Source organism: Drosophila eugracilis, unplaced genomic scaffold (assembly GCF_018153835.1).
Source record: "Drosophila eugracilis isolate 14026-0451.02 unplaced genomic scaffold, ASM1815383v1 contig_415, whole genome shotgun sequence".
Taxonomy (NCBI): domain Eukaryota; kingdom Metazoa; phylum Arthropoda; class Insecta; order Diptera; family Drosophilidae; genus Drosophila; species Drosophila eugracilis.
This window is the reverse complement of record NW_024573278.1, coordinates 1,547,605-1,568,059: the sequence shown is the minus strand read 5'-3', so window position 1 is coordinate 1,568,059 and position 20,455 is coordinate 1,547,605. Positions and strand designations below refer to the sequence as shown.

The 20,455-nt window shown below is 37.2% G+C and overlaps 1 protein-coding gene across 1 annotated transcript in view; it reads left to right on the top strand.

Annotated features, from left to right (window-relative positions):
* The first annotated feature begins 16,389 nt into the window (after positions 1 to 16,389).
* Positions 16,390 to 20,455, top strand: part of LOC108116950 — a 41,849-nt gene continuing 37,783 nt past the window's right edge. The window contains exon 1 of the mRNA XM_017229103.2: positions 16,390 to 16,534. The gene's annotated coding sequence lies outside the window, so the exon portion shown is untranslated. The remainder of the gene's footprint in view (positions 16,535 to 20,455) is intronic.

Genomic DNA, 20,455 nt, shown 5'->3' with positions numbered 1-20,455 from the left:
AGGCGGCGATTGCAGGAACACTATCCCAGGGTGGGGAAGAGTCCCAGGACGTTGGACAGCGGATGGGCACAGTGCTGGCATCTGTGTTAAACAAAAACTCGCTAAATTAAGTCATTAAAATAGTAGAAGTTTGTCATTTTTTAACACAAATTTTTCCTTGTTATATAACTTATCATCATTTCACATTTTATAACTTTTAAGTGTTAATTAACTTTTTATTTTATTAAAGAAGTAATATTAAATGAAGAAATATAATATTAAATTCATATTTATTTATTATTTGGGTAAAATATTGTTTGAATATCTAAAGCTTCGATTTTAAACTTAATATTTAATTAAATTTAAAGTTACGTGAACTTTGCAGTTTTTATAGTCCAACTTATCCCGAATATTATCCTGGACAAGTTGGCACCACTCGACAGGACACGGCCACGCTGCATGCAACCAAAGCACTGGTAATGAATGGGTGGCATTGTCCTTTGCCCATGTCCTTTTGCCCATCCTGGGCGCAGAATGAAAAATTGCGCCTGGCGACTCAAGCTTGTTTGGCATCCTGGCCGCGTAGTGACGTTGTTTGTTCTGCTGAAAAGGAAGTATGCAGAACGAGGATAAAGGAGGGTATAAAGGAGAGAGAGAGAGCAAAGCAGAACTTAAAACAAAACAAGAAATAACGAAGCGCAAAACAAAAATTGCGAAAACAAACCGCATTAGTGAGCAGATACAACAGCACTGAGAAAACTTTCGAGTTTAAAAAGATAAAGTTGGTTAAATATTTAAGATAGGAAAACAATTTTGTTAAAAATAATTTTATTATTTTCTCATATTGTCATTAAATACCTTGAAGTACCTTCAATGAAGGGTTAAATAAAGAGTTGTTATGGGCATAGCTTGTTTGCTAAGTTCCTCATCTATGTTAAAAATGGTTTTCAACAGTTTCCTTGTTATTAAAAATGTAAATTTGTATCTTATTTACCTTTATATCTTTTAATAGCTTAAAATTCCTAACTATGAATTAATAAGTTAAATTAGTAATAACATTTTATCATAAAGTAAAAGACGCTTAGATTTTCCCCATTATCAAATTATTAAAAATTTTTTCTTAGTGTTAAAAACTGAAATAGAGATGAGAGCTGGAAACGGACCCTCGGCTAGTGGCGATGGAATGTCCGCTGATGGAACGTCACGTCAGCCAACGGCCGACAATGGCGACATCGAAAGTGATGAGTCCACGGGCGGAGGAGCAGCTGAAGTCCTGGCACTGGTGCTGAAAACATTGTCGTCGGAGGCATCCATTCCATACGATGCCATGCCATGCCATGCTATGCCGTTGCCTTACTGGCCAGGAAACGGCAGCTGCTGTTTGGCCAAGTCACAGTCATAGTACCAGTGCCAGTACCAAGACCAGTAGAAGAGTCTCAGGGTCTCGGTTCCAGCATGGTCATCAGTGGAGGAGTTCATTTTGCAGTAATTAACAAATTGTGAAAAAGAAGGAAGATGGCAAATGGCGAATGGAGGCGGAATGGAGGACACGCCATCTGCCAGTGCATTTTCGACGGCCAAGTTTGTTTGAGCGTAAGAAATTATAGATGCTGATGCCCCCAAATCCCATTTCCCTTTGAACAGGCCAACCCACTACCACTATAACCACCCACTTCCTTACTTCCTTGATGATAGTCAATTTCAAAAGTTCGCTCGACTATTAATATTTTATCCCATTTCACTTCGGCGTCCATGGCCGGTCCATTGTCATCGGCACTTGTTGGGTTTGTCAAGTTAAAACTTTTGCAAAACTTCAAAAAATACCAGAAGGAAGAGCAGTTGGAATAAAAAAAAAAACTGAAATACAAGGGGAAAAGAGTGGAAATGCAAGTGGAACTGATGTCTGCAAATGGAAGTTATTACAAGCAGCAAGCCAAGTTTTGATTAGTTTCACAGCCGCTGCGAGTCAAGTCTGCGATTTGTGCAATTATCATAGAAATTGTGTGGAAAATCATTCCCATTCCTTAACGCTCTTTGCAGAAATTAAATATATAATTTAGAGGGACAGGTCGAAACCCAATTTGCAGATTGTTTTGGCTGTAAAAACATTGGTTTTCTCTAGGAAGGGTTATAATTATTAGCTAGTTTGGGTAAATGGTATATTGATTATTATTGTTTAATATTCTAGTGGACTTACTTTTACTTTATCATTTATTTTATGAATCCAATCAAGCAATAAATATCTTTAATTTTTTAAACCCTTGCTACGCTCAAAGCCCAACTAATTGAGCCCACTTTTTGTGATGCCTGTTCTTAAGCCGATTTCATGTCAACTTTGTCAACTACTTTTGGCCTTCTTGAGTGTGCCATAATTAAGCGACAAGTTGCACGGGTGACAGTAAATAAAAAAAGGAGTAGAAATTGGGTTGAGAAAAGGCAGTAAGCCCGAAAGAAACGGTGGCATGCAAAAAACGGGCAGCCAAATGGCAAATGACAGCAGCCGTCAGCCTTGCGCGTTCACACTCCATTCACATCTTCTCGGGGTTTTCCAGGGTTTTCCCTGGGCTTTCCTCCTTTTTCCCAGTTGGAGTGTGTGCTAGTGTGTGTGTGTGTGCGTTGCACATGTGGCAGCAGTGTGCAACATGCAACACGAGACATCGGCTGTGACAACGCCGCAAAAGCCATGTCAACAAAAGCAGTAGCAGTAGCAGCAGCAAAAGATGGCAAAGAGCTGCAGTCGGTAGAGAATTTTCACTTGGTGGAATTTTGACATGAGTCTGCTTTCTGGAGTAGGAGTCGTAGTCGTAGTCGCCGCCGTAGTCGTTGCCAGAATCAGAATCAGAAGTCTGGTGAGAGACTTGAGGGCTTTTCCTGACCAAATCCTGACGCTGACAGACACTACTTGGCATTTCGACTTTAATTCCGAGTGGCCCCTCTGTTTATGAGAGGCCACCACTACCGCAGGCAGTTACATAGCCAGATCTTCACAAATTAACATAATGCATTGTGTCCGGGATCAACAGAAGCTGCAACATTTGTGGATGACATGGAGAGGTGTTTAACTGGAGAGCCTGGCATTGTGGTCAAGTGGCTCGGATGCAGGACTAATGGGGATGTGGACTAATTATAAACAGACAATCTCATAAGGTGAGCTTGTTTTCATAGTTTGTATTTATAAGATAATGATAATAAGTAAATTAAGAATATATTTATAAATATTTATTTAAACCTTCTTCTATACTTTCTAAATTATTATGAGAGAAACTAAATATTGTAGTGGTAAATCGGTCTGCAGAATTTGAAAAAACAGATTTAAAATTTGATTTACATTTTCCTAATGGTAATATTTTCGATGATGTACTGTAAGTGCCGACCGCTTGGCATTGCATTTAGCTAATTTATTTCTTATTTATTGTAAGCCAAGTTTGAAGCAACTTGTCACCAAAGTTGCAGTCGAAAGTTTTTCCTCAAGATACTTGCAGCATGCTGCAGAGTGGGTCGCATTGCCCCCTTCTTCCATTAGTTTTTCGCCCAGTGTGCCCCTTTTTACCAATTTGCATGGCTCGTCACTTCGGCGAAGCGAAATCTTCGCGCATTTTGCATTTTAGTTGTTTCGCTTCGTTGCATAAATAACTGCAAGCAACCCCGCCCCTTTTTCAGTCAGTCAGTTGCGCCCTTTTTATTGTTTCAATGCGCCATTTGCATGTATGAGAAGCTTTTCCCCGGCTCTCTCTTTCCCCGCAAGCCACCCAGGGAAAACTCTCGTTGCACAATTCTAAGCGCAAACAGATTTTTGCTTGCAGAAACTTTACTAAAAAGGAGGAAAATGGAGAAGTAAGACTCTAGACTGCAGGCAGCTCTAGCTGAATTTTTATGCTTGACTCGGCAAAAGTGTCGTAAATTTTTGATTTCATTAAAATGCGTGCCCAGCAACAATCCCCCTTTACTACAGATAGAAAATATATAGTTATTGATGGGTTATGTAAAGTTATTTAAATATTTTATTATTCATGTTATAAATCTTATTATCAGAATTTTTTACTTATTTTTGTATGATTATCTAAGTTTTGGTTTTTGAGTAAAGAACATTTCTCTCAGTGCACATCGAATACAGAATCTGAAGCCAATTGGAGCATAAAATGTGCATTGTTTAGTCGTCGTCGTCTTCTGGCTTCGAGCAAAGTTTGAACTCTAACTGATAGAGCGTCATAATTAAAACATTATTTGGAATCGAAGAGCGTGGCCATCTTTAAGGTTCCCCCCGAGTATAAATCATTCGTTGCAACTCATAAATTTGTCAATTATGAACGCAGTCCGGCTGCATTCGACTGGAACATTCTGCGAGGCGAGTGAAAAGTCGGGCAGATAACAGATTTGCCAAGAATCCCTTTGGCACTGGCTCAAAAGTCTCGACCAAAAATCGCCGCAGTCGGTTAATCGGAAAATGTACGAGTAGGGGCGGCTGCAAGTAAAATGCCGCAAAAAATCAACTGGAGGAATAATTTTTCGTTATGCTCTCGTCATTGCCAACTGATTTGCACTCGCTTATCAAGCGGGGATGGCGGGGTTTTTTGGTATATTCCCCCAGATTTTATTCCCTGGCAAAAATATGGCACGTGCCACGCCTTTAGGGGGATAAACGAAACGCCCATTACGTTGTTGTTGCCTTTTGGCCAGCCAAGTGCAATGGCTTCGATAAAGATTGACGGCGTTGTAAATTCTCTGATTCTGTCACATCGGAAATTGGCAAAATTTCCGCCAAAGGCAAAAGTGCTAGGAATGGGGAATGCGTGTTGGAATAAATAGTACTTAAATATGATGTAAATAGGAAAGATCTTCTAAATCATGGTTTCGGATATAATTCTTATAAACGTTGCTATATTTTTTGTCATATTTAAGGCAGCTGTCAAGCGGAAAAAGTTCTCTTTCCTGGAAAATATTTCTTTTTACAGATATCATTTGGGTTAAACCAAAAGTAATGATCTCAGTTAATTTTATATAAATCAATACTTCAGTTATAAAATTCAACAAAAAACTGCTTTGTCAAGAAAAGGCAGAAAGATACTCCTGGTAAATGAGTTTATTTGTATCCCAAAACAAAAAAGTCATTAGAAATTCATTTTATCATCAACTCGACAAACATTGTCGAGCATCATGTAAACATCAGTTTGGGGAATCAGTCCCATATTTGCACACTGCAATTATTATTTTGTCTCGATAAAAATTCATTTTTGCTGGCAAATTGAAATTTTTCCGTGCACTTTGTGGCAATGCGGTCAACGGACAACCGAGAGCACCGAACGAAGATCATGAAATATTTAAAAATCTTTCACCAATACAAATGCGACAGAAAAACAAGACACGAAAACTCTACAGCTATAGCAACAAAAATGGCAACGACAATGGCTGTGGGGTGGCGATGGGGAATCCCCAAAAGGAAACGAGAGCTAACGTATGTTCCAGCTTGTCGTTTGTTTTGTGGCCCGGGAAAGGCGTCGAGTGTTTGCACCAAAGTGCAAATAGAACACCAACAATAACAATTGGAAAGAATTTAAATTTGCATTTTGCGCAAAATTGTAAGAGGTATTCCAAAGCTCTCTCCGCTCCCGCTTCTCCTAGCCCATATCTTTCCCCCTGTTGGAAAGGAAAATGTCGTGTCATTAAAGCGAAGCGGTCCAGCTTGGGTCTAGTCTAGAATTTTACATTTGTATCACTTTTTTTTTATCGCCATTTAAATGTAAATTGTTGCCGTTTCGGGGGCTAGGGCAGTTGAGAGAGGTGGACGGGTCGCAGTTTATGGGAGTGCGACGACTTCCGACCGCAATTGAATTTTTTAAAAGCGCCGAGCATTGATAACCAAAACAATAAAAATGGCTGTACCCCACACACACACACACATACACACTCTCAGAATACCCGAAAAGAGAAAGAGAGTAACAAATGTTTTAAAAGCGCTTAAAAATGCAACAAGCACATACAGTTGCGATCAAAAAAATACCACAAAAAGAAGGTAGATGCGGTATTGAGTTGGTCAAGTAGAAGAAATTAATTTTTAAGGAACTGAAATGGAAAGAAAACTGAGGAAAGTTATTCAATTTATGACTGCAACTTAAGTTTTCGTTTTGATTTAAGTTTTCATATTAAAAGAAAGATTACATTTTATAGAAATTTTGTAAATATTTAAGATTCGCTTTTTTATAATTGAAATAAATAATTTTAGCATTTACTATTTAAAGATTTAAGCCTACTTTTTCTTATATATTTAATGTGACACTTTAAACCCCTCTTAGTTCTACTTTTCTTACCGCAACTATATATACGCTATCGAAAAACAACACAGAGAAGATATGTCGCAAAGGCACAAAGCTCAAATCGGCCTATAACAAAATATGTGTGTTTTCCTACAATATGTCCGTATCCCCTGTCTGTGTGGTGAATTTTTTTCCTTTTTTTTTGGCAATGCCGACCGCTTTTTACCACCTACATTGCCGTCCCCTTTTTGGCCAACCAAAAATACAGAGGTTCTTCGTTCTGTATGTGCCATTGTGGGGGAGTCGTTAAATTTTATATGCATTTTGCAAAAATTTGTTGAAATTAACAATAAAACGTGACCCGGCAAATATTTCGGGCAAAAGTCAATTGAATATTTTATGGCCATACAAAAAAAAATCATCGCCTGCATATGCAAGCATTTTGTATATTTAATTTGAACTTTCCTTTTCTTAAATTTCTGATGGACAATAATTGAAAACTTTAACGAGGGTATTAGCCTGTAAAATAATTAGCTTTAGAATTGGATTACTTAAATCAATTTGTTCTACTCGAATGGATTTACACTTTTAAGGTATTGTAAAAGGATAAACTGTGATTTACCAAATAATTTAATGTAGCAAGCGTAAAGCTCCAAAAATACAAACATTTAATCTCGTTACAAATCTGAGGCCATAAATAAGCCACCCAAAATAATTATTATTAATTATCAGAAGCAATAATAATGCATTAAAGTCTACGAATACCGAATATGAAAGCCTGTAAATATGCATTAAGCTCGGCACGAAGTTCTAGTTTTATTATATTTTTCATATTTTCAATTCCATTGAAACAGAAATTATAAAATTTGCAATTGCAATGGTTCGGGGACCCAATGGCCTGATTCTGTTTTAGCTTGGCATTTAATGCACCATAAATAATAAAGCTGCAGCTCTGGGGCCATGGCATTGTGTAATTGTCAGCAGGCATTACGTTTTAAATATGCTAATTTGCATTCATTTAATTTTCGGTTATTTTATTTAAATTATTTTTGCATATTTTTTTGTTTTTATATGACAAATAAGTGCAGCTGAAAGCTTTTGGAAGGCTAAATAAATGTCCAATTTGTACGTATTCCTTTTTAACTAATTGGAAGGAGTGATTAATTTATTTATTTACTGAAAAAGTGAATTCATTTTCTATAAGCTAACGAATGGCTGCTTCCTAGGGATTTATAAATGCAAACAACGCTAAGAAATCCTTATTCTTAATAGACAACTGCAAATCTAAGAATGTGAAAATTCAGACCTCTTGATACCTAATTGTTTTCCACCATTATAGTAATCCCCATTGCGATAATATAAAATTAATCCTAGAAAAGCCAATCATAAAATCTGTTTAAGCCCTAAAGGACATTCACGAATCCGTATCTGCATCTTTGGCAAAGTATCTGCAACATTTGAAAGCTGCCTGCGTATCTTATGCTTCTTAACAATAGACGGACATCTCGTACGTGGCCAGTGAATGAAATGACTGGACAGCTGAGTAGCAAAAAGGGGCAACCCTGTTGCGTCTTCAGTGGGGCACAATGTTAATTGCTTATCTACGTGATTTCTTACCAAATTAATTTGAGCAAATTGCAAATGGCATTGGCGAGTGGCAGGGACAACGGCCAGCGTATAAATCAGTTAAGTTGCTGTATTAACATTGAATTCATTTCCCTAATTAAATCAAGCTCAGCTCCGGTTGGAAATATATTCACCCAATGCTGTCCCTCGCAGCGATCCCGATCAAAAGCTTTTCTTTTAATTGAAAAACTGTTCAGCTGGCATTTTGGGGTCCTCGGGGCTGTGCATAACATTTCGAGGTACAGTGGGTTATATGATATGTTTTTATAACTTATATAAAACTTAAGGTAGTAAGGAAAAATAACATTTAAATAACAAGTTTAATATAGTGATAATGAAGTTTGATTTGTTTTAACTTGACTATTAAAGTACAGTTTTGCCTTTTACTTTTTTTGTTAAAAAAAAGAACATTAAAATGATATAAGTTTTCTGAAATATAATAAATATTTTATGTACAATTTTATTTGTATCACCCACTGTTTGTAATTCAATGGTGACCTTTGCTCTCAGCTGACTGTGTTTCTGTTTTATGTTTTTGTTTAACCGAATTGAAATGACACATGCGCGCATAAAATGCAAAGACAGCAAACTAACATTAAAATAAACATCAATCTGCGTCCTCGAAACCTCAAAAAAAAAAAAAAGGTTCACGTCGCGTTTTGTTTAGATAGGGTTAGCTGGGGGGTAAGAACCCAGGGCTCTATGTAACTCGTCTGAAACATATTTCACATATGAACAGACACAGACTGGCGGAAATGGGCCACTCTCTCGAAATGACAGGTCCAGCCAGCTATATGAATCCTGTATGATGCTGACAGGCATATAAAAATATTTCGTCCTTCTGATATAAAAAAAAAGGAAAGTGTGGCCAGTGATGCTGACTTTATTTGCTAACATAAAACCTTAATGAATATTGTGATAAAAATGAAATAATAATATTTGGGTAATCGTTTATAATTTTTAAGGAAAATACAAATCGAATTGTAGGAGATTGATTTTAGGAAGAAATATTATCAAATACGATTGGTAAATCATAGAAATTAGCTTATATCAGCTAGAAAGAATCTGACTGCGAATCTCTGGCTAAATAAAAACAAACATAATGCCATCGGGGCAAAGTAAACAAAAACATTGCATCGAAATTATTTTGTTATCGTTATGCGCCATCAAAACAATCCGCCGAGTGTCATATAATTTCTCTTCTTATTTTCCTCGTTGGCAGAGCTGTGATTTATGCGTTTATTAAAGTACACTCGATCATCTCTCTTAATAATTTTCCAGCTTATGTTAGTTTACTTTCTTTTTTTAGATATAAATCTAAGAGAATGCAACAGATTTGAACACAGTTTCTTGCATAACTAGATCAAGTGGCTGCTCCATTTCACTGGCCCTGGCTACAATGGCAATAATATGGCAATCTCATTCTTTTGCACCCTCTTTTGCAACCCTCGAGCTTGGCCCATCAAGTGCTTAACCCATTCACTCACACAATCTCGACTGGCACAAACACACACACACACATAGTCACACACTTACATTTAGACGGCACAATGCAATTTCTGTAGCATACTTTAGCGCAGCTCTTGACACTGATAACACATGTCGTCTGAGAGAGTCCTAGGTCCGAAGTCCTGGCGCATTAAATGGACAAAGGTTCTGGGGCTCCGGGGGCTTGACATTCTGCAGCCAGTTAGTTCTCCTGCCACCGTGAGTTTGGCTACATTTAATTCCCCAGGTAATTAAGTCATTTGAGGGGAAGGTATTTAAATTACTTCTGCAAATATGTAGGTGTAAGTTAAAGGAAAATATTTGTAAGTTAGAAAATTCAATGAGGTAATAGTCAGGTATTGTGTTTAGATTAAATTATAAATAAGTAAATGTGAAGCACTTGTGGTAAGGTATGTAGGTTTATATTTTCAAAGTTATATGTTTGTTTTTTTTAATTTTTATTTTAATTTTATTACGATAAATACAAAAAGACATGAATAATGAAGTACCTTTATTTATTTGAATTCAGTTGGAGTCACTGTGCTCGGGACTAACAATTGAGGTCCTTTTCCTTCGGCCTTCCTGTCACATTCTGCTCCGCTTGTTTGTCCTGCCCAGGCATGTCCTGGCCCGTCCCCCGTTCATCCCTTTTCACCTTAACCAACGCCTCCACCAGCTCTTCCTTCGTCCTGTCCATCTGGGAAAGTGTCTCTGTCTTTTCTTTTTCAGCCGCCTTTGTCCCGATGTTGCATTCAGCTGGTATTTACTTTACTCACAGCATTTGCATGGCATTGTGCAGCGCGACTGCGGCTGTAACCTAATTTTGTGCACTTAATTGTTTCATTATGGCGCCGCATCAACAAAAGGCCCCAAAACCAAAGGCCTGGGCAGCATCAGGGGGGGAGGGAATAGTACCAGTGGAGAATGGAAAATGTCGAAAGAAAATGCCCGGCAAAGTGAAAGAGAAGATTTGAAAATAACGTAACGTGTAATGTGGCTTTGACTTGATTGGCTGGCCTTTTGTTGTCGTTGCAGGGCAACCGCATGCAACCTACTTTGTGCGGCCATTGTTTGTTTTTAATTAGCCGCAATAAACGCACTCACACACACACACAAACAGAGACACACACACACACACTTACATGCAATGGGCCCACTTAAAATAAACAATTGTAAATGGTATTGCACTAAGCAATTGAATTGGAGCCAAGGCCTTGAAACAATTTGTGCACTAAATGCGAACAGCTTCTTGTTGTTGATGTTGGTAGGACACTGGAAAAAATGGATGTTGGCTTAAGAATATGTTTTAGAGGAAATAAGAACATGATTGATTATTGCTTTTTATGGTAACTATACAAAGAGTATTAAGAGGAAACCTATTATTGCTTATTTTGGACTTAGTTCGTTTCTAAATGTTGATAAAAAAAAATAATAAGAAGCTATTTAACATAATTTAAAATAACAATAATATTTTAAATAGTAATCTGTTATACTAAAATTTCTTTTTTAATTATTAAGTCAAAAGAATTCATTAAAGCTTGAAGAATACTTTCTGAAATATCGTTTAATCTATATTAATTAATTCGCTTTTTTCAATCCCTTTTTGCTTTAGTGTAACCAACCCGAAAACCAATCCCCCCTGAAACATCACCCATCTGTTTGTGCTAATTAACTTGCACAACATGTCCCTAACTTTGAATCCATTTCCATTTAAATCTGCTCTCTTTTCTCTATTTTCTGTATTTTGCCGATGTGTGTGTGGATGTGCCGTCTCAAAATCAAATTAGTCAGACGAGGCGGGTAGTCGGGAGAAATATAAATCTGCTGATTTACACAGAAATAGGGACCAAGACGACCGCTTTTCATGGCCATAAAAACAAATTAAGCCAAAATGTTAAATAAACAAGTTTCGGCGAATGCGATGACAGGCATAAGCCAGCGGCTGTCTTTGGTCTCTGGCCCACAGAATTGAGACAAAAGTTATCTTATTAATTCCTCGCCACATCACATACACCCACAGCCCCCTTAGAGATTTCCCTCGACTTTTCCCTGTCATCACGCCCCACTAAACTCGCCGTTAATACGCACAATCAAATGTGATAAATATAACGGAATATTGTAGCATAATTTTGGGGGGCCAAAACTAAGCCGACAGAAATAACACTTGAGCAAATATTAGATCAGCCATGGCTCACAATTTTAGCCAGCTCCTTGCCGACCTCTCCCTCTCTTTCACTCGCTCATTCACTATCCCCTTCTATTGGACATACATACATTCCGTTTTTCCATTTGCCTGCACAGAGAAAAAAAGTTTAGAATGAGGAAGACAGCAAAATGTTGTTATTTCTTCTTTATTATAAGGAAATGTATTTATTTTTTTGATATTAATAATTTCTTTTTAACATAAATTATATTAAAACACAACAGTTTTAATACCAATCCATACTTACATTTCCAGTGTACCTATTAGCCAGTGTTTGTTGTGGCAATTTCTGTTTTGGCCAAAAAAAAAGAAAAGGGGAATAGGAAAACTGGTCGGGGGAGTCATCTATGTATGAGTAATCGCTTTCATGCTTGATGACCGAAATGATTAATGGATTTTGGGGAAATCGAGCCAAGTCCAAGATTAAACGCAACAGTTTCCAGCATTGATCATTTGTTATGCCCCAGCAGAAAAACATCAATTCCATTCGAAGGTTTCTTTTGGGATGGAATTAAGCACTTAAGCCTTTAAAAATAGAACCAGTAATAATTCCCCAAAAGGGAGTTAACAATCTACCAGGCATTATAAGCTCTTCAATTTACCAAAACTGACATTTCCACATGCACAATTTTGGCTATGAAATTTTGGTAACATAATGAAGACCTTTATGAAATGTGCAAGCACTATAATTATAGACAAGAGTTTAATTCACACATGGATCACAAAGAGACGCTTCAAAATTCACCAGAATAATTATTCAAGCATCTTGACTTGGGTATGAAATCAATTTGCTGAATTCATAATTATCAACTAGAGAATCAGGTATTGTTGCATTTGAATAATTTGTACTTCCAAAGACGGCAGCCAGGCAAATACAAATGGTTTTGTATCCCATTGGAAGGAGCAACAAGCCATAAACAAGCCAAAACTGGCCGAATGCAAAAAGGACTCTGAATTCAGCCGCATTTTGCTGCCGTTTTACCAAGCAACCAAGTTTTTTTTCAATCTCCCCTCCTTCTCGTTCTCCAGTTCAGTTTCAGGCAGTTGTGCCGTTGTGACTCTGATTTTTCGGTGCTCTTGTTTGGGCCACTGGTTTTGTCATTGTTTTTGGCTTGGCGTTTGCTTCGTCGCAGCTATCTCTGGCCGCAAGGATTAATGGGGTCAATTTGGCTGTGACACGCACCAACCGCCACCCAACACCCACTGCCCACATCACCATGGCCATCAAGGCTGCAAGTGCAACTGGCTCATAAAGCATACACTTTGGGAAAAAACATAAGATCCTGATAATAAATATTTATTGCCATTCATATATTAATGCAAAAGCAAAGTTTTTTAATATACTTATAAAATTCAATAATTACTTGAATTATTTAATGAAAAAATATGATTATGAAGAATAATGAATATTAGCTTTGCTGTTTTTCAAAATACGAGTATATATTTCTTAATTTATAAATGTAATTTGAAAAAGTTAGTTAAAGTATTTAAGCTTTAAAAACATTTAATATTTTCTCATCCCTCATCTCATTAAATTCATTTGAAAAAAATCAAAAATATAAATATTTGCTTAGTGTATCTACGAGATGCGGCTCATTTCTCGCCAGTGCCGAATGCACTTGGCATCAAGAGCAAAAGCCAGGCCAACAAGCCGGGGACTAACGCAAAGACAAAGATTCCATTTCAATTTACTTTTTTAAATTGCAAACTTTTGCGACAAGTTAAAGCCGCCACACACTCACACACATACAGATATTTTGGAAAAAAGGGAAAAACAAACATTTCCCAAAGCAACACACACACACACACACACACGCACATCGCCAATAACACGCAACAAGAGAAATGAGAAAAGAAAGTTGAAAAACGAACCCAACTGAGGACAAATTCAACATGTCAGGCATTAGAGAGGGATAGATACAAATAAAATGAGTAGAAAGAGATGGAAGCGAGCAAGAGAGATGGGGAACTGTCACGAAGATGAAACTATTATCCACGGAAATTAGCGGGTTCCAATGACAAAAACACATGAAATGCAAAAACTTTCCTCCCTTCAAGCTTCAAGCTCAATTTCCAAATTGTTGTCGACATTGTTCTTGTTGTCCTTGTTGCCACTGCCGCCTTGTTGTTTTCCCATAAGAGGTTTTGTTTCCTCATGGAACTTACTAATGCGAATTTAAGTGCGAGCACATCCCAAAACCAACTAACCAAACCAGGAACTTTAAGTATTTAAGACTTTTCCATGCAAGCGACACTGCCATGAGTTATATTGGTTTATTTTAACCATTTTACTTAGCTTCTTAATGGCTTAGACAAATATCTTTAAAGAAAGTAAAGATGATTGCTTTTCTTTGTCTAACTTTAAGCTTAATAAGATAGTTATGCCATATATACATTAACTTTAAAGAATCAAACGATTTTCGAGATACATTTAAGCAGTGGCTAAAAGTATGCAACAAATTAGTTAACATATTTTCAAAGGCTGCTTACTTTCTTAGACTTCCTTTAAAAACTCATGGTAAATGCACAGAAATAAAGTATAACAATATATATATATATCTATATAATATTCAAGCTATTAGGAGTACCAAAAATACTATTTAATGTTCCCTCCAATAAACTTAACCCTCACCAAACAATGTCACATATTTAACAACGAATAACTGCTGCCGCACTCAATCGTTACCCATTTGCCAAGTCAACCTCGTTTTAAGCCTCGTTTTATATTTATAAGTATATGTATCTCTGCTGAGTTATTTTGTATCTTTATTTGTGAGTACATCTTGAACGACATGAGAATTGCCCGGAAGGCTGTTTCCGTTTGACTTTGAGGCCATAAAATTGCCAAAAGGGAGAGCCAAAGAAACAAGCGGAGGCCCATAAAATATGCGTAAAATATATGCGCAAAAATAGTTGGGTCATCTAATGGCTAAAACCAAGTCCAAGACGAAGATAATTGCGCTAGCCCAAAATTTGTCCGCTTCTGTGCTTTGCATTTTCTATTTGGAAATCCTCAGCCCCCGTATAGATATACTCAAAATTTTTACGACCCCAAATGGCATTAAATATCCAAACGTACTTGACGCGACTTTCTTTGGCTACGTGAAGTTCTCAGCTCAGCGCCATTTTCCCTTAACGCTTTTCTTTTCGTATTCCGTTGGATACATCTGGGTTAGTTTTGCTAGTTGCAAGTGAATGGCTGCAAAGGGATGGAACCTAGGGGGAGGGACTCCTTTTTATTGCGGGCCATCAAAAAATGTTAAAAGCCCCGATTTCCATGCCCATTGTCTGGGTCCGTAATTGCTTTGGCTTTGGTCCACTGAGTGTCGGCTTAGAGTGGGAGTGTCAGTCAGTTTGAGTGAGTGTGCTTCAAGTCTCAGATTGTCCTGACTGTCCTTTAATGCATACAATTTCAACCTTATATAGGTACTTTTTTTACATAGCTAAAAAGCTTAGTCCGGGCCAGCTGTCTATAGAACAAAATGCATCTAGTTATCATTTATACACTTTGAATTAAATAATATTAATAATTTCATTTAGATTTTATATTGTCGAAGAAAACTGCTTAAAATGCACTCATATGAAAATAAGATATTTAACTAACCAAATGTAGGTACCATTAAGGCCTTATTATATATAATATAACTTATATATATATAATACAACTATAAATTAATGTCGAAGGAAGTAAATAATTGGCAAGAAAATTATTTTATACAATACAGCGAGCACCATTATTTTATGCCTATTCAGCTATGAAACTTTAAATAATATTCTAATACTCGAGGCATAGGAAAAAACTCATTACTAAGAATTATCCAAAAGATACAGAACTCCTTTCCTGGCTCAGCTCGTACTGAAATTTAGTGCAGACAACAATCTGTTCGATACAGTGTTTTATTTGTGTTGTATAAAATGGCAAAAAAATTGTAGAAAATTTTTAAGAAAATCGTTTTATTTTAATTCAGAAGCTATATATGTTATATAAGGTAGGTATGATGATCAGGTTTTTATAAACGTTAAATTTCTATCTGTACACATTTTTCAGAAATGTTGACTGTTGGCTAACATTACCATAGGTGATGTGATTATACATGATGTTATATTCAATGTTAAAAATAAGTAGAACAAACTGTTAACGCCTATGCTAGATGTGCTAACATTTTGGAGACTTTTCAAGAGCTCTTTGCTCTAACAGACTGGTAACATAGGCCGCTAGTTATGTTAAAAAGGTAAACAAATAAGGCGATTTTTTAAAAATCCACATAAAACAAAAAAATAAGCTCAATAATTTAAAAATCTATTGAAAAAATATAAAAATTAAATTTTTTTATCTTTTAGAAGTTAATTTCCTGTAAATTGTCCCTCCTAACTGACCCAGAAACGAGAAGAACATTCTAAGAGAGTCTCAGCGACAAAGCTACAAAAGAGCAGACCCAAACTCTCCGCACAGCACGAAGCTGTCCACAGACTCTTGATTCTGTCACGAAGTGCTTAACTTCGTCCTTGATTTCGTCAGCATCGGCAGCATCAGAATGCTGCCCTGCGACAATATGTTGGGATTTTACTATATGGCCGCTTGACTGACTGTGGGCTCACAGATTCTTCTTCGGCGAAAGCCAAAGGAATATGGCAGCAAGGACCTGCTCATGACATCAGCGATGGTCTGCTCTCATGCTGCTGCTGGGTCTTCTCCTACTCCTTTTGCCCCTAGTCCTTCGTCCTTCTGTTGCTGCGCTGCTCTGCTCTGGTGGCTCTGCGACTACTGACGGAATCTGAATCGGAATCCTGAGCCGCAGGTTCGCAGCATCGGTGCTTCAGTCTCGAAAAGCCTGCTGTGCGTGCAGGGGTTTTCAACGCGCGAAGCACACGCGGCGTATACGCAACGCGGCTAAATAGCTCTACGATAGTCCAAAAAAGACGAAAAATTACGCGAACTGAATAGGTAGTACGAAAAGGAAAAAAAGTGGAAGGAATATATAGAGATGTGAGTGCCCCGGTCTGCGAGAGTGTTTCGGCCTTTTTCCCATTTTATCGTTTGCCGGCTACCGGTTTACCATCTGCAATGAACCATGTTAAAGGCATTGAACTGTGCCGGCCAAAGCTGCTGTTGTTGTTTTTGTTGTGTTCACTGAGAAAAATATGATTTATGAATTCTTGCTTAATATTTCCTCTTTAAGAAGCATTGATTTATAAAAACACATTTGTTGACAAAAATATTTAAACGTCCTGAACTTATTGTGAACTTTTTTTAAGAAACCATTTTTAGTGAGAAAAACAAGTTGGGAGAAATTTTTCATATATTTTTTTCATTACATCTTAACTTGCCATCATATGACGGTATAATTATTTTCTGATGAAAAATTAAGAAAGTGCTTGCAATGTATACCTTAGAACAACACTAAATTAGTAATATTTTAAGATGCTTTAAATCAAACACAAAATTTGTTTATAGAATATATTTTATTTATATTTTTTTTATACTTTAAATTCAATTTATTTACAACTTACTTACCACCTTAGTAATATTAAAAGATTATCAAATCTTTTATTTCGATTTTTATATCAACTTAAACATTTTGCTTTGCACACCTTTTTATTGAGAGTGATTTTATATTAGGAACTGGAAACGAAATCGATGCCCATCAGAAAGTCTTAACAAGTGTGAAAGGCGGATAGACTTAACCCTTGCCACTCGAGTTTTGTCCGCCTCAAAAATGCTTCTGACAGTTTTGGCCGACCCCTAACATTATATTTCTTTATTTTCTTCTTTTTTTTTGGCAGCCGTGTTCACTTGTCTTCTCAAGTGTCGGCAAATTAATTAACATGACAATGACGAAGGTGAATTGCGTGATTTCAAAATGCTCCAATCAGCTCTCAGCAAAACATTACCACATTTTAAATGCGACAGCGTGTTTTTTTTATAGGAAGTGTCGATGCCTAAGAGGTCTTTCGGATTTTTCGAAGCATTTACAAGTTTTTAATTAGACCCTTTGACAAATTACCGTTCGGAACACGGCACAATAGCCGGTAATTAAATGTTTATTGCCGGCGATTTTTTGGGACCGAAAGGGCGTGATTGAAGTGACTCGATGGGCGGTGTGTAATTGTCGGGTTTTGTCCAAGAGGACAGGTAAGCCACTCGACGGTGACTTAATCAGCAGGTGGATGAGTATTAAATAGGAAGATTGGGTGGAGATATTAAGGAAAAGGGTATTTGGTATTTAACACCAATTAGGTGAAATAATACAAAAGGAAAAAAGGAATTTGGTAACCTCTATAAGAGAAAACAAGCTGCAATTGGCAAAAATGCGAGTCACATCTAGGTTAAAAAAGACCAGTAAATTCCTAATGTCAAATAGGGGTTTTACATTAAATTGAACTTTAAAAATAATTCAATATAGTCGGTACAAGTATTTTTCTTTATATTAATAAACTAGACTTTATATCGTTTTTGCTTTAAAAAAACTCGAAGCACTTAAAATATTTCTAAGCACTAAACTATAACCACCATTGCATTCACGTTTTCTATTTTTATTCGAACTAAAACACTGAGGTTGTTTCACAACAAAGCACAATTTTCTATATTATTTATGGAATAACGAAATCAATATCGCATTAAATTTTCATTTTATGGTTCGTTCCGCTTTTGCACTGCCGCAGGGCTTGCTTTAAACTTGCGTCCCTCCTGGCAACGTGTGGAAGTTCCTTGTCATGCTCTGCTAGCTCCTTTCCCTGAATTCTGAGTCCTTCTTCTCCCACACGCCATTTCACCAGCCCATTCCAACCAATGCTTTCATATTTGTCTAGTATTAGGGGTGAGGACTTTCAACTGCTGCTTTTGCTGTTACTGCTGCTGCTTCTGCTGCTGATTCTCCTGGTTCAAGTATAGCCACTTAAACCCTTTTGACAATGTCAGCCATCAGGCTCAGATGATGATGATGATGATGACGATGATGATAGCGATGACGATGACAAAGTGGATGATGATGATGTGGCTCAATTCAAAACAGCCGTCACACAAGTTCGCCAAAAAAAATGGCAAAAAATACAAGCAGTTTCCATGCATGGCATGAACATTAAGAAGAAAAAGACTGGAAAAAATGACTGATCCAAATATATCCTCATAATAAAAAAAAAAGACACAAGCAAATGGATGATGATATGTGGATGGTTTCCACTCACTTTAGCTTCACTTGAGTCCCACCGTTGCCTTGGCTTTTGAACAGATTTTCAAGCATTCGGCTAATTTATTTTGCTCGAATAAAACTCATTTACTCATACATTTTTAAAGCAAACAATGTCCGCGTTTTCAAGTGAAATGCACACACACAATTCCTCAAAATTCAAGTGGAGAAAATGTGGCTTAGCAGGAGAAGCTTAGGAGATGGGGGCTGAGTGTTTTGCAATAATAATTTATAAATGAACGAATAAAGGGCGCACACAGCGGCAGCCAAAGGCAAATAAAAATAAATAAATAAAAATGGCAATGCGGCATAAAATGTGCCGAGAAGCCGAGTTGAGCCACCATTCCAGGCCATTTTATTTCTCTCTGTTGGTTTGGAGTTTGAGCAGGCCGGAAATGTAACTGCGACGCGTTTATTTTATTGCGTATACGCGGCGCAGCAAAGTAGGCAACAATTTTTGCGGACTGGGTTTTCGCATGCCTTTGTATTTGCTCATGTGTGTGCGTTTGAGTATTACTGGTGTGTGTTCGTTATATGGCCGCCGCAGCAGCGGCTTAACTTATTTTCCACAAAATTAAACCATCAAAAATTTGCCAACAACAATGTCGGGGTAATTTATTTGACTCATGTGCTGCTGTTAGCTCGCCTGTTGTTTGGGCATAGAAAGCCGCAGCAACAGCAACAGTAGAATGTGAAAAAAACCAGCACACACTCTTACGTGCACTGGGGAAAAATATGTTTTTTAAGTCTGCTAATAACATATATCTGCAATCCTACAATTCTGTAGGCAACATATGGGAAGATTTCTTTTCTTATTTTAAAATTTTAATTGATTGAAAGGAAGCTTAGAAGCTACTTAATATACAAATTTTTCCTAAAAATACCGCAAAAAGACTTGACAATTTAACATTTAAATATCATTTCGCCTTAAAATAATTTTAAACTTCATCAATTTTCAGTTTTAAAGCTAATTTTTATTTTGAGAGTGTAATTCTTACGCTCACACAGAGTCCCATCCAAGCCGCTGGCGTTAGTTGTGGCTATGGTTATGTTGGTGACGCTGCCGCAGCCGCAATGGCTAACACGTACACAAACACACACTCACACACACACACTCTTTACCGCATATAGCAGTACTCACACATTCATACTAACACACATATGCAAGAGATTCGGACCAATTCATTCACTTCGTCTTGTTCTTTGTTGGCTGGCGCACTTTTTTGTTGTCGAAATTAAATAAACAGAGCAGGCATCATAGTCAGCCCCTTGCCACGCCCCCCTGCCAGCCAGCCCCCTGTGATGATGAATTGATGATAATGCCGCCGGGGATTTAGGCAAAATAATGCACAAAACTCATTGCTGTTTTTAGGGGCAACAACGTTTCCTATATATACTTTTTTGGCTCTGCGAACTTGGCTTTGAAAAGAGTTAAGCGTTCATTTATTTACATACATTTTGGTGTATTTTTTTTTTGGGCTCGTACTGCCCGGCGGGCTCAGTTTATTAAGTCTCAAGTGGAGTGCCCCGTTCTACGATTGCTAGGCAAACTCTAACTCACTCCAGTAAAAGTTTTAGTACACTAGCCAAAAAGTATGTTCGAAAAACAAAATACTACATAAACTCTACATTATCCCATTTAACAAAAATTATACAAAGTCTGTAGAACTGCAGGTATGAGTTTAAGCAATTAAAAGTTGGAAAATGTTCGATAAACTAGA